This window comes from Ascaphus truei, chromosome 14 (genome assembly GCF_040206685.1).
Source record: "Ascaphus truei isolate aAscTru1 chromosome 14, aAscTru1.hap1, whole genome shotgun sequence".
Lineage (NCBI taxonomy): Eukaryota > Metazoa > Chordata > Amphibia > Anura > Ascaphidae > Ascaphus > Ascaphus truei.
Window position 1 is genome coordinate 34,671,754 of NC_134496.1, and position 15,539 is coordinate 34,687,292.

Genomic DNA, 15,539 nt, shown 5'->3' on the forward strand with positions numbered 1-15,539 from the left:
TTGCCTATCCACTGATTTGACAAGCCTACTGAGCACTGTAAAATTATACAATCTTTCCAAGTCCTAGACTCTTAAACCTGTCAAATGAAAGGTTTGGGAAGCCAACAGTAAAACTTTTTCAAAGAGCCAACAGCAACTCAGTGAGCTGCCAACACAAGTGTTTACCAAGCCTGCCAAGGAACCAGAATCTCCTTGTGGGAAAAAATGATTTACCTAAGCATCTGGGTCTCATGATTCCAGTGTATACGTGTGTAAAGCTATGCCTGATTATTTTCAAGAGCACATTAATGTCTAAAGCTCATAGACGGGATGTAACTTCATGTATTATGTATAAATGTGTGGAATTACCCAATGTATATATAAGATTTGCATGCATACCATGTCAATAAACATAAAGTAAATTTGTAGAGCAGGGGTGCGCAAAATTTTTGCCCTGTGCCCATTTGTCTGCTCTTCCCCACTACTCGCGCACTACCCTTACCTAGTCTGAAGCCTCAAATGACGCGGTGGTGTTGATGTCACATGACCCCGCAGCCATGGCGACGCGTCCCACAAGCCGACTGAGTCACGGTAAAGGAAGTTATAGAGGCCTCGCACAGTCCCCCGAAATTTCATTGAAATGCCTTGTCGAAGAGCGCGGGGTCTCTGCAACCGCTGCCCCTCCCCCCCCCCCCCCAAAAAAATCTTGCGGCCCCCCAGTTTGCACACAACTGTTGTAGAGTAAAACAAATATGCATTTTTGTGATTTGTCGGGCATATTATACAGTATGCCACAGTGAGCTCATAATATCTCCTGTGATAAAGTTCACTTTTTACAGTCAAATGGAAACAGAGATCAAAAGTCTATAATTTCTATTGATTTTACTTTGGTTTATGTGTGTAACAGCTATGGATCTTACACTTGGTGTGCCTGGATTTTACCCCTGCTCCCCATACCATTGTTTTATCTTTGGATGCTTTGTCTATTTGGCTTCTAATCTCTTCTCTTTGTTTGTGTGTGTTTGTTTTGGATATTTTATTTCTGTTGCGTTTTATCATTTTACCACTCAATGCAATGTAAGTGAAAATGATAATTTTGTTAATCTTATTGTTTCTATAATCCATCTGTTTTAAAATACACAAAATGTTCAATATATTCAGCGCTCCTCGTTGAAAGGGAAGATAAGAGAAAAAGAGAAAAAGCACACTAGTGAAGTACGTTCACAACATGTAAATCACATGTAAAAATGGTGAGATATGCACTTACATTGTACCAGGCACATAAAGTATCTTTAAAGTTTTTCACCTCCATACAGCCGTATCAGATTCAAGAGGCACTTCTTTTTAAAGCTCAGCTTTACAAAATCAGGTATAAATGTACACACAAACAGTGTTAAAAACACAGGGACAGACCAGTTTGTGTTCTTTCGTTGCTGTCTTCGGTCTCTGCAAAATCCACCGCCGATCCAGTCGGCGTTCTACGTCACTTCCGTTTTTTGGTGTCACAACGAAACTGGTCCTCCCGGCAACCCTACACGTTTCATAGGTAGTCCTTCTTCGTCAGGGGTAGGTATCACCCTGATGAAGAAGGACTACCTTTGAAACGCGGAGCGCTGAATATATTGAACATTTTACTACTATTGGGAATTGGGAACAATTTCGACTTTTCAAGCTGTACCATAGCAAATTTCTTCTAAAAACGTTGGACCTTCATTTTGTTAGAGCGCTTCCTATATTGCTATTAAAATACACAAACCAATGACCAATGTCCCTTTACAGCTCTAAGATAAGCAATGTATATGTTGTCAATTCCTTTTCACCACTTCCTCGCTCTTCCAATGGAAACGGGCCAGTCTATTAGATCCGCAAAAAAGTGGAAGTGAAGTGGTAATCACAAAACTGAAATATAGATAGCACTGGAAAAGGACATATGAAACACTAAAATCTATTTGAAAAGGAATATAAAGTGGATGGATGAGATGTGTGTTTATCAAAAAGTGGCAAAACATTTATGAATACAAAATAATCAAAAATCCTGTGGCGTAAGACAGCGAAATAGACCGCAAGCTACTTCAAATAGAAACAAAATGGATGTATAAACATGCACTAGAGGCACGGTTAGTTTAAATTAAGAATTTCATTTTCATTGTTATGTGTAGAAGGTGTCATGGCTGCAAAAGGCATTATTTATTGTTGTCATATTTGTATTTTTTCAACTGGATTGTTGTATTATTTCATATTCTTTTCTCTGGTTATTGGAATATTTTGCATAAGATGGTGTGTTTGTAATGAAGGTATCAATAACATGTGTATTTATACCATCAGGGACACCTAGATTATTACAACGCCCAGATACAGCTGTACACGGTACAATGAAACACGCATTTGAAACTGGAATCTACAGTCGGAGCTTCTCGAAGCCAAGTCAGTGCCCTGTAGCGCTGTAGCAGTTGTCTGGGTGAGAGAAACAATTTGATTTGAAATTAAAATACCTAGGTGCCAGCATCTGTCCCCACCTTATCACATCTCACATCCCTTTGTTATGTCAACAATCCTTGAGATACAGAAATCTGAGACCAAGACATACAGGACAAAAAAAGGTGGACCGATTCATGGTCGATACAATTTCCTGGAATTGATCATGGAATAGTTGGCTGTCATAATAACAAAAAAGACCATTTAGGAAAACATAATTCGGTGAACTTAAATTCTTCCTACGACCACCAAGACTGGCAATGACATAACTTCTCATAATTCAATGCTATTTTGGTTGTCTTCAACAGAGTTGCTATCGCACACCTGAGTGGGTCTTCCATGATGGACCCTGACCTCCTACCTACTTAACCATTAGGGGCCCTCCCCCTCCCCCCCAGTGACAAGATAGGGCCCCCTCCATCCCCGGTAAATCGGGTCCCCAGACTCCCCCTTCATAAACAGCTAGGGCTGCTGGATCCCCTCTCCCCCAGTGAACAATTAGGACCCCTGTGCCCTTTGCCCCCTAGATCATCAGTGTGTGCCCCTGGAACATTTAGGGCCTGTGGATCCCTTCTTGACTATTTAGGGCCTGCTTTCCCCCTGGTGAACAGTTATTGTCCCCAGTTTCCGCTCTGATCACCAATTAGAGCTCCTGAACCCACGGTCCACCAGTGAATAGTTGTGACCCCAGACAACCCCCTGTGGATTCGTTATGGGCCTTGTTACCCGCCCTACCCCCAGTCATCTGTTAAGGAACAGTTAGATCCCCTGGATCCCCACCAGCGAGGCACCTCCCCAAGCTGATCTACTTATCTGCACTACCTTCCTTATCCCCACGCTCAACAACCTGGAGACTCTAGACCTGGGTCCAGAAAGCTGTGAGCGGTCCTAGTCTTCAAAAAGGCCCATGAAAGTTGAAAGAGCTTGAAAGATTATCTGCGGGGTGCAGGGGTTGCAGAGGCCACGCGCGCTTCCCAAAGGCATTTAAATTAAATGCCGGGGAAGCGGCGAAGGCCTCTGTAACACTCTTACCTTGGTTCAGACAGCTTTTGATGACGCGTCGCCATGGCAACATGACGCCGCCAGTCATGTGATGCCAGAAAGTCAGAGCCACGGTAAAAGGGGGGGCGGGAAGAGATGGGCACAGCCGGCAGCGGGGCCCTGGGGGAAAAGATTGTGTTCCCCTGCACTAAGTTACCTGACTCAACCTGACTCAACCGAAGGGGTTATTTTACAGACCATAATGTGCCTAAGAAAAGTGAGAGTTACGTGCAGTTCATAGAATTAAGTCATTATGCCTGCAATGGACTAGTGATACATTCTGTTAATCTAATTATCCAGTATATTATTGCTGAAGCGTGACAGCACATCACATCACATTTATATTTTTATCAACAAAATGACAATATAACCTTCGGAATAATGCCACAATCTAACATGACACTTTAGCCAAAAAGCATGGCATTCTAAGTCTACGAGTTGAGCAAAGACTGTGATAAATTGGTTTTAATTATGTTTAATGTTTTTGTGTTTGTATTCTATATACATACATGTATATATTTAACTGTATATACCGTGGTTTTTTAAATATAATTTTGCATAAATATTTGTTATGCAATTTTTTTCACGTATACATTTTATAGATTTTATCTTTCAAAAAGATAATAGCTGTACATATATCTTTTTCGGGTGCCATCTGTAATTCCATTTTGCCTTTATTGCTTTGTTTGCATAATTATCCAAACTACCAATATTTGATGTGCTAATGCTGGACATGGTATTTTAGGGGGAAGATATGATTTTTATAAGTTTTTGAGTAAACTCTGAAATCTGAGTGTTGGTCGGTGCACAGAATCTCCCATTTACTTCAAAGTAGGTTTCTGTTTGATAGCACCCTGATTTGTCACTATAGCAATTTATTAAATAACCCCCCAGGCCACATAGTTAGAGCAAAATCAGAAGGCATCTTTTTTCTATCCAGGGAATTGTGAGCATTACAAACAATGTTCCAAAAATTGAAAGTTGAAAAAAACCCAGTTCTCAACATTTGTCGTCTTAAATAAAACTTAACTTAGAGAAGGGGAGAAAATTAAACATTGACTTCATTTTTAACTATGTTTACAGTTTTTTTTGCAATTAAATATATTTGGATAATTTATTTAACTTATTTATTTATTTAGCTCTGATGCAAATACAGATTCAATCTTTGATCAATATCTCCTATACAAGGTCACATTTTCAGGGAATTTAAGTCCTGTACCATGTAGACCAACTGCAATGTGAGGAATTGTCTCATTTGTACAACTGGTGTGGACAGTGTTGTTTATCTTTACCTTGTGCTACAATATATACTCATTGGCAACGTGAGAACCTCTAAACATATTTAGTTCATCAATGCTCTAAAGACAGTTCAACTTTAGTTACCCCCACTGCACACACCATTGTAAGCTCTGCCATGTTGATGTTACTTGGTTCTAGTCCCTTTTTCACCCCACCAACACTCTACCCTACTGGTGAAACCAATGGTTTTTGGAGGAGGCCGTCGAAGCAAAAAAGCTTCAGACATCCAATATCGGCATTGTTTTAAACAGCAGCATGACATATTTGGATGGATTTTTCAAGGACCTCAAAAAGAGTATAATGCAATTACCCTCTGGTATAATGCATTGATATTTCATTTTTTTTTATTATTAAATGAGCTCTGAAAGAAAATAGTCTCCAAAACAGGAAACAGGAACTACAAATACCATATATTATAGACATGTTCATAGTTAGACCATTTGCACTGAAAGGGTTAAAAAAAGAGAGACGATTTTTTTAAACTAAAATCAACAAAACGTAAAAAATGTAACCTGGGATAGCAAATACTGGATTTTTAATAACACCATTTGTGGAAAGCAAACGTTGCAGAGAAAATAACCCACAGGAGACGAATGAACAGGGCCATATACAGGCATACCCCGCTTTAAGTACACTCACTTTAAGTACACTCGCGAGTAAGTACATATCGCCCAATAGGCAAACGGCAGCTCACGCATGCGCCTGTCATCACGTCCTGAACAGCAATACCGGCTCCCTACCAGTACCGAAGCTGTGCGCAAGCGGGGAGACTATAGAGCCTGTTACAGATGCGTTATTTACATCAGTTAAGCACGTATATAACGATTGCAGTACAGTACATGCATCGATAAGTGGGAATAGGTAGTGCTTCACTTTAAGTACATTTTCGCTTTACATACATGCTCCGGTCCCATTGCGTACGTTAATGCGGGGTATGCCTGTACAGCAGTTGCCTCTCAGTGATATCCATACAATATAGACTCTTTGCCAAAGTCTTTTTTTACTTTTTATAAAAGTGAGTTGATCCCAATTGGTAGCTCAGGTGACTATCACAGCTTATATTTTTTTTTTATATAAGAACATATATTTCATATTAAACCTATGTTTCTAATTCAATTTATAATAATATTTGTATATAGCCAAAATATTACATATAACTAATTTCATTAATTAATATGAATTCTGCGTGATTTAAGATAAAAAACACCATAATGGTCATATACCGTACTGTATTTGACAATTGGCCATGAGATTGGTAATTGCAAAAAAATTGTAAATAATATCCAAACTATAGCAACATCATTTTTTTATTACATTTCAATAATTTGTAAAAATGGCAACGAAAAGTACCAAAACTCTAAAGTAATTTGGGTCATTATTTACTTCCACTCAACAAACACTTTGCAGTAGGCTTTTTTATTTAAATGTTATGAAGGGAGGTGTCCTGAATGCTCATCAAAGCTACTGCATACTTTACTTCAAATGGCAATTGTATGTATGTATGTATTTCTTTGTTTATATAGCAAACGACAGGGGGTGCCAAGTGTTACATCCGAATGACAAAACATACATAGTAATAATTACAAGAAATAATGCTTCAGTACTAATAATAATGATAATACTAATAATAATAAAATATGTTTTTTTAGTTAGATATTTTGGCCAAAGCATCATAAGCTCCATATACCTCCGTGGATTAGGTGTGTGTGGGCGTTTGAGCTCGCTGGGATTGTGTGTACTAATTTATTTATATAGCGCCATTAGTGTACATAGCGCTTCACATTAGTAATACACGTGACAATCATATAAATAACAAATAATAATAATAACAATAATAATACCAATTTAAGCTCACTACCAAAACTTATGACACAAGGAAAGTGAGTACAACTGACATAATACAGTGTTTTCTCCTTGTCTGGAGAAGAGTTAATGGGTATATTGAGAGTGGGGTATTTACTAGCATCGCAGGGTGCAAAACTGTTGCAAAGAACAGTTTATATAAAAGGAAAGGCACCCCAAAAGCATATGGGGGGCTGTTTACGTAAACTACTTTTCAGTGTTCACACCTACATACTGGCGTATGCTTTTTACTTAAATAGCCAAATCACTGTGCTTGTTCCAAATCGATCTTGCATTTTATAAATGCAATCTTACCTTTAATTGATTACAAGAATGTAGTGTGATGGGAAGCAATCCTAATTATTAGCCTGTGTGGTGAATCCGTTTAAATGAGACAGAAGAGACCAGCAAATCATTCTGTGCATTCACTGGTTAATTGGCGTTAACATTACCTTTCAAAGTATATGAGACAATATACACAACGACAATACTTAAAACTCATTTATAATAAAAAGTATTTGAATATGCACACAATAATAAGCGAAATATTTAGTTGTATTAAAGAAATTACAAATGTATACAAATATCCATATGTCTTATTTCTTCAATAAACACAATATCTGTTTATCTCTTTCTTTCTTTATATATACAGGCTTATACATGTGTATATACACGTATTTAAATAAATACAGTAGATAGATAGATAGATAGATAGATAGATAGATAGATAGATAGATAGATCTATAGAAGTATATCACTATATACATACAGTATAACATTTTTCAGATTTTTTTTTTTTGAGAATTTAAATTAGTCTGTTAAATATGTATTTTATAGTTTAATCAAATGTTTCTCTGACAATGTTATTCCAAAGTGTAGACATTGCTTAATAATTATCAGACTTACTGTACCATGATTTGTGCTTAGCTAATCTTTTGAAAAACGTTGACACATTACCGCCATCTCAAAGGCAGAGGTAAAAAAAAAAAGGGAAAAAAAGGGAAAAAAGGTGAAAATGTTAACTAATTAGTTAAGTATTTCATTTTTGTAATTTTTTTACTGCTGCACAAGGAAACATGCCCCTAAACACACGCCACCCTGAACACGCCTCCCTGGACACGCCTCTAAACACCCCCCCTAAACACGCCCCCCTAAACACGCCCCCTTTGAGTGAAATAAATTGGTTTCTGTAGCCAAGGAGCGCTAGCTGCCGCAGGGCGCTATGGCTGCCGGTAGTTCATAGAGGGAGCACCTTCCCAAATGCCTTTCGGACAGGCAAAAGGTTATCAAGGATTTACAGACTCATTTCTAGGATTGTCCATTTTTTTTTTTTTGTACTTTTCTACATTGCTCCCCTTGGAGGTTTTCCTTTGACAAATCTCATGCAATTCTTTTACACTGGTTTTGCTAATGCTGACGCTGATGCTAGAAGACTTTAGTAAGGATGGCCAACTCCAGTCCTCAAGATCCACCAACAAGTAAGGTAGTCAGGATATCCCTGCTTCAGCGCAGGTGGCTCAATCAGTGGCTCAACCAAAGACTGAGCTACTGATTGAGCCACCTGCGCTGAAGCAGGGATATCCTCAAAACCTGATTTGTTGGTGGACGTTGAGGACTGGCGTTGGTCATCCTTTCTTTAGTAAATAACCCCCAAAGACTGTCATCAACTTTGTTTGGATTCGATTGCTAATTCTCATCAGCTTCCTACTGGTAGGGGTTAGTCAGTATATGGCTGTGTGAAGTTGATCTAGTGCAGAGTCCGAATCTGGCTATCGATTCCATCGAGAACTACAAAATGTAACCACGAGCTGTTAGTTTCAAAACAAACATAACGGTCCATCCAAGGTTCATTTCTCATGGCGCAGTTTGTGCATGAAATGTCATGAATTCTCCCAGCAGGTAATAAAACAGCACAGGCAAAAACATTATTTCAAACACAGCTATTTTCTGGGTATTATAAATGTTAATGTTGAAAAGCAGACACACTGGAATTTGGAAAACAATTGTTTCCTGGCTAAAACCTCACTGTGTCTATGGAAGGACAGGTAAACAGCAGGTAATGGGGGTCGATATTCAGGTTTTTTTTATTAGGTACCCTCATGAAGAAGTGAAAGTAAAAATGTTTTTGGTTGTGTTAGGGAAAAAGTATTCACGATTTATTTTATATTGTTTTCTATATTCATAGCATTTATGTGGAAAAATACTTAGGGGGGAACTTGTCAAAGAATGCAAAACCGAAGCCAAAACATTTGAAAATACTGGATTGGATTTGTCAGGGAAAAGCATGTCCATCAAAACCATAAGGATTCTTTTCTTTGATAGAAGTATATTTACAATGGTTATGTCTCTGTTATGCAGTTGGTAGACTTTAATAAAACAAAAGCCGTAAGATGCCACACATACATCATGCTGTGTTACCCTGGTTAAGTTAGATTCACATTAAATGTTGAATTCACATGTAAATGATTTCCTAACATTTACATTAGCATGACAAAAAAAAAACCTCATTGCACAATCTCCTAATGTAAAATTGACCTTGTACTTTATTTGATGGCATTTTGCTGGACCTTATAAGGGTATCATTCATTTTGATGCAATAACTCCAGAATGGTGATAACATTTGTTCTAAATGCCAATAAGCTATGTATGAAGATACATGAAACAAGAAAGTAAAAAAGCCCATAAATCCTTTTTTTATTATACACAGCCAGTATTGGTCCTCTACTTAATCATGATTTCCTCATACATGTATTAAGAAAATGTCCAAAAATATTACATCAGCATTTCATGTTAGCAGAGCGTAGAATTAGCTTCATTTTCCTTTTAATATATTAATCTGTGGTCTCTCGGTCTGTTAAAACGGTTTAGCAATGTATAAAGCCAAACATGACAGACTAGTAACTTTGCTTGAGAAAGATTCAATGTTCATGTTTTTACTTTGGCTGCACATGTATGCTTTATAAGAATTATGATGTGTACAATAAGATTTTAAAACAGAATACATCACTAAGTGAAGTTCCTAAACACACCATTTATATTTCCCTAAGAAATCATCAGCGCCAATATGCTATTATACCAGATGTTTTAGAGTTTTCCTTGGAATGAGATATTGATCAACCTATGCTCTGAAATTAAAATGTTATATGTCAAAAATGTATTATCGTACACCCATGTTGTGTGATTAATACAAAAAGCATGTATATGCAACTCTGTGTCACATATACATTGTAGGGGGGTTGCTATACATTGTGTAAAGTGGCAAAAGGTGACAAAAAAATATAAAAAAAATTCTTCCATTTGCATAAGGAAAATAAAGTATAATATTGAAATATATATATACTATATATATATATATATATATATATATTTGAAATAATTAGTTACTTCTTGCTAGCGACAAAATGACACGTTGGTGGTGCTGCACTGCAGGGGATACATATTATTTGAAACAGCTTCCACTGAACACTTTCATCCACAAATATATTCATTATTTGTTCTTCCACGTACAAAATAAATGAAATTATAAAATATTCAATCAATAGGCATACACAATTTACAAGACTCCATATATTTTCATTTAAGTGTGGGCTTTTGATGTTGCACTGGGAGCTAGTAAAGGCTTATTTTTTTTACACAAGAGAAATTTGACAGGGTTGACTCCAGACTGCGTTCCCTCTGAGTTCTGGGGCCTTGCTGAACCTTAAAAATTCTCCCATTTTAGCTGCATCAAAGTGAAGGAAATTCAAGGATCACTAACGTCTCAGATGGTAGCACTTGCCCTAACAACCAAGGTTCAGGAATTCTTTGGAGCAGGCTGAGGTCATTTTTCTCCCCTTTTTTTCCTAATGCTTTTCTCTATTAATCAGAGCTCACAGCTCAGATTGGTCTTCAACTTCCTCCCAATCCTTGCTAAGCCTGTCATTTCTAGCTATTATTTACTTTAATGGACTTTGGCTGATCCCTTATAAAGCTTTGGATCTGAGAATAATAAGGCTGGAGAGTAACGGGCACAGACATGGGTGTAGGTTTGCCTGCAGATTAACCGTGGCAGATGGGCTTTATTGCGGTTTCCTGTGTGCCGAGTGTTGATTGAGAGGGTATAATGAGAGAGGTGGTGTTAGCACAATGGAAGCAACCACTTCATTGCACCTCGCCCCTAAACAACCCCATTTTCCTAAGTCTTTGGGTTGTGAAATTTTAGGAAGTCAGAGCACAAGAACAAGTACAAAAACAACTGTAAATAACCATGAATGTTAATCTAACATTAATTGGCCGCTGGTTTAATTAAAGGCACCTTTTGCTCTACGATTTTACTAATACAAAGGAATTAATTAGCTAATGCATTTGAAATATTATCATTATTGCAAATCTATACATGGATATATGACATAAAAACATAGCAGTATAAATAGCAGCGTCTTTGTGTATATTATAGATTTTTAATTTTTTTTCTGCATTGCAGGATTAAGGCAAAGTTGAAGGCAGAAGTAAAACGTTTTACTAAATGGAATGCTAACATTTTTATTTTTATTGACATTTTTTTGTCATGCATCATATTTTGGCTCCATCAGCAATAAAACAGTTCTTAGAAAACCTTATTTATTTTGTATATTTTGTAGAATGCAAATCTATATAATTTATTTTTGTCTCCACTATTTTTAGTTCGTCGCCTTAAAAATATATTAATTGTATTTTTTTTTAAATTTAACCTTGCGTAACTACAGCCGCATGATATACAATTGATTTTGGGCTCAAGTTCAAGAATCTGTCATTCTTCAGTGAAACTGAAATCAACTCATAATACAATATAACCATTTGATATTTTCTTGATATAGAAACCACACAACATTTTTTTTTTTACAACCGTTCTTATTTAAAAAATGTTACTTAACTCCGCTCTTTCATTAATGGATTAAATCCCAACTATTGATTCCTTTCTTCCTTTGGGGCTTTCCCCATCTGGCATAATGCTTTCATCACAGCACCCGTTTGGCTCACAGAACTATTCGGCAAATGAACTACTGAATCTACAAGAAGACTCCAGGTCAAGTTTGTGTACATGAGTCTAAATTTTTAGTGACAGTCCATCCTTACTGAAGCTTGAAAGTTTCCACACAGTCCTGCACAAGCTAGCGCCACCAATTATCCTCCTCCTTTGAAAACCTTTATCAAGTTTTTCCAAACTTCTTTCATTTCACTGTTGTTATTCGATGAAAAGAAAACTAACCACCATGTCAAGACACCTCAGCTGCCTAGCAACCCCCAAGACCACATTTTAATTCCATGTTGTTTCTGGTCTCGAGTAATGGAAAGGGACTATGTGAGGCCAGTCAGAAAAGATGTTTGTCACTCTCTGAGATGCAAACAAAATTAGATTGTTTTTGAACGCGTTAGGTGAAGCCAATGCAGAGATTTGCTGCAGCATTAGTTATACCTTGTGTTGTCATAGGATTGATGTCATATCTCTTCATGCTTTATTAAGCGTCTTACAAGACATTAAAAAAAAACTTAGTGCTTTGTGTCCTCAAAGCCCTGAAGGATTTTATCTTCTTCACTGAATTGAGCTCTGAGATCTACTGAAACGATTCAACATGCGTCAACCTTATCCATAAATTATATATTTAAAAAAAAAAAGACATAAAATACCAAAGGCAGAATTTATGACCTTTTTACTACGGTTTTTAGATTGGTGTAATTTTTTATTTTTAAATGTACGACTGGACAGTAGTTAAAGTTTGGTAATCACCTCGTAAAAATGGGAGAAAAGTAGTTAGAGAGGAGAGAGGGACTAAAGCGCAGCACGCTGGGTGCTAGATGAGAAGTGTGAGTAGATTTACTATTTTAATGAAGCTGACTTTTTAAATGACTACTTTTTCAAAATATGAATTTCTTTTAATAGCTGAAAAACACGTCAGAGTGCACTGGCAAAACGTCTATAAAAAAAAGAAAAAGGGGCGCTGCTTGTCTTAGTCGGTAATAATAGCAAGTGGCGTAAATAAGCAAAAAATTAATATATGTTAAAGTGTTCACGGCTCAAAAAACAAATTAACCCCCTCAAGGCTCTAAGTGACAATATGTGAAAAGTGTGTTCCTCTTTTCTCTCTGCATATGCCGCTTGTTTGGGAGGAGTGGTAAATGCAGCTGATTGCCCAGGAGTGCATGAAAAAAGCCACCTTTAGGATCCTGTGATACTGTCCTGTTTTTTTATTTCCTATCCATTCATATGGTTACATTGTTACCACAGTCACATTGGGTTTTTATTTTTTATTGGTAGAGTGCATCTCAGTGCACTGGCAAAGAGTTAGGAAGAAAAAAAGTAGGCCATGTGGTTATACAATAACAAAATTAAAAAAAAACTGCTTTACCTTGAAGCTGTTTAAAAAGATCTTTTAAAATCAATGCTACTCCTACTTCAAACGTTATCTGCCCGGTTGCTCTGATAGAATTGGAGATAGTTTATTCACAGAAGAATCATCGCTCACAGGACTTCCAAAACATCGTAGGTGAGTTTATAGAATCAATGTTGCATTGTTGTCCAGGACCTTTCTCAAGACATACAGTAAGTGCAATGCATAAGTGACTGCAATATTAACCCAGTCAACAAAATGCCACAGACGCGAAAAAAGTCCACGCAGATGTCAAATCCTGGGGTTTCCAGGTAACCTGAAGTAAACAGGGAGTGAACATCAGTGAAAGCACGTCACCTTTGATGTTTTGAAAGTCCCGTCAGTGACGATCCTTCTATGAATATAATATATATGTAGCCCTCCTAGTCCGGCTCCTAAGGCATTTACATCAAGTGTCTGTTGACATGGCTTTGCTCAGTCTCTCACATACCTTTCTGGGTGCTGGATTCGTGCAGGCTGGGTGTAGATGAAGCAATGATGAAAAATGATGGGCGCCAGGAACTTTTATAGTACTTGTACTACAAACAGAAATCTTTATTTGAACATCTGGTGTTTGGTCTCTTCATGTTACACTCTTATTTTATGTACATCTGCCCTACTTGTACTTTAGAGCATCTTCCCAAGTTTCTATACATTGGGAGGCACACAGAGCCAGGGCTGGCTTGATGGCGTCATCGGTGCGACTGTACCAAGCCCCGCGCTTACAGAGGCACCGCACACTTCCCCACAACAATGAAACTGATTGCTGGGGGAGATCGCGGGGCCTCTGTGTGTTTCTTAACTTGTCCGGTGGCATCTTCTACTGTGGAGTCTCGTTGTTATGGTGCCGTGACGTCACTTGGCATCACATTGTCATGACAAGGTGACGTCACCTGGTGCTGCTACATCACATGGTGTTGCATTGTCATGCTAACGTGACGATGCATGGTGCCACGTTGCCATGACAATGTGATACCACGTGATGTCGCAAATTCACGTGACACCATGACATCATGACGTCCCTCTTTAGGAGTCTCTGCTAAAGTCATATCTCATAGTATGTCATCACTGAAGTACAAACGATCATCAATCTCCTCCAGGTGGTCTCGGTAGGCACTCCCACAATTGACGATCTTGCCTTTTCGGGAAGTGGTCATCCGAGTCAGGTTGCGGGTTGGAGATCACTTTATTGCCAGGTCTTCCTCTTCCCCTGACACAAAAGAGGTCTCAACCTCCTTTATGTTCCCACTACCAGGCAGTATAGCAGCAATCAGGCACCTCCACGATAAGACTATTTGTAGGCACATAATCATCAGGTAGGCTATCGCCCCCTCTGTTACCAGCATACCAACCACCGCTTACTCCAATGGCAAACATCATAAATTTACAACTTGCAAACAACTACTCAAATTTCTACTCATACTATTACTCTCTTTAGCAGGTGATATTGAACCTAACCCAGGCCCTCCCTTTTCAACTCTGTCCCATCCCCTGAGAATACCCCTTTCAAATTCCAAAACGGTCTATATGTCGCCCATATAAATATCCGGACGCTGCTGCTCAAACTAGATGAACTAAGGGCATGGTACCTTATGCATAAACCAAAGGACATCATTCTAACAGAAACATGGCTAACCCCTAAAACCTCTGATGCAAATATCGCCATTCAGGGATACTCCAATTCTTGGAGAGATAAGTCAAAGAGAGGAGGATAGGTGTTATTTTATATTGCAGACACCTTACAATTTACACTGTTAAATTGCCCTCCAAGCCCACCCTCTTTTGAAATCTTAGTTGGCAAAATCTGCCCCCCCTTTTCTAAGCCTATCTTGGTTGCTGGCATCTACCACCCCCCTAAAGCCTCTCTACAGTCCCTGACTGAGATCACCCAGTTTCTTGGCTCCATTTCCTCTCTGAATGAGAAGAGTGAGCTGCTTGTTCTTGTGGATTTCAACTTCAATTGGCTCAACCCTAAAAACCACAAAATCCAGATACAACTCGTCACTTAACCTAACGCAACTCATTTCCCAACCAACAAGGACAAACCTGAAATCTCACAACCATTCCTTTCAAGACTGAATTCTCTCCTTAAATCCCAGCAGAATGCAATCCTCTGGCATCCGTCCTGACATTTTCAGTGACCATGCAATAGTATACTGTGTAAAGAAAATTAAACCACCCCAATCAAAGCCCTAAAGTTCTCCTCACTAGAATATTTAGAAACTTTAACCCACAACAGGTTCTGGCTGACCTTACCAACTGCCCTTGGTACAGAATCGACTTAATTCCTGACCCTGATTCTGCGCTCGACAATTTTCAATCCGAGTTCTTAAAACTCTGTGATACCCATGCTCCACTACGCAGAATAAGAGTACGGGGGGCCAACCTTCCATGGGTTACAACTAACCTTCTAGCACTCTACTAGTTCAGGGATGCCTTGTGGAAAAGCTACAAAGTAACTGGCCCTACCAAGGATCTTAATCACTACAGATGCCTGCGGAACATGTGCACAAGGCA

At 38.3% G+C, this 15,539-nt stretch overlaps 1 long non-coding RNA gene across 1 annotated transcript in view; it reads right to left on the bottom strand.

The window, feature by feature from the left end:
* LOC142465402 (uncharacterized) overlaps positions 1-13,511 on the bottom strand; it is a 35,204-nt gene extending 21,693 nt beyond the window's left edge. Inside the window, exon 1 of the long non-coding RNA XR_012787871.1 lies at positions 13,474-13,511. This is a non-coding gene — a long non-coding RNA (uncharacterized LOC142465402). The remainder of the gene's footprint in view (positions 1-13,473) is intronic.
* Between the last annotated feature and the right edge of the window lie 2,028 nt (positions 13,512-15,539).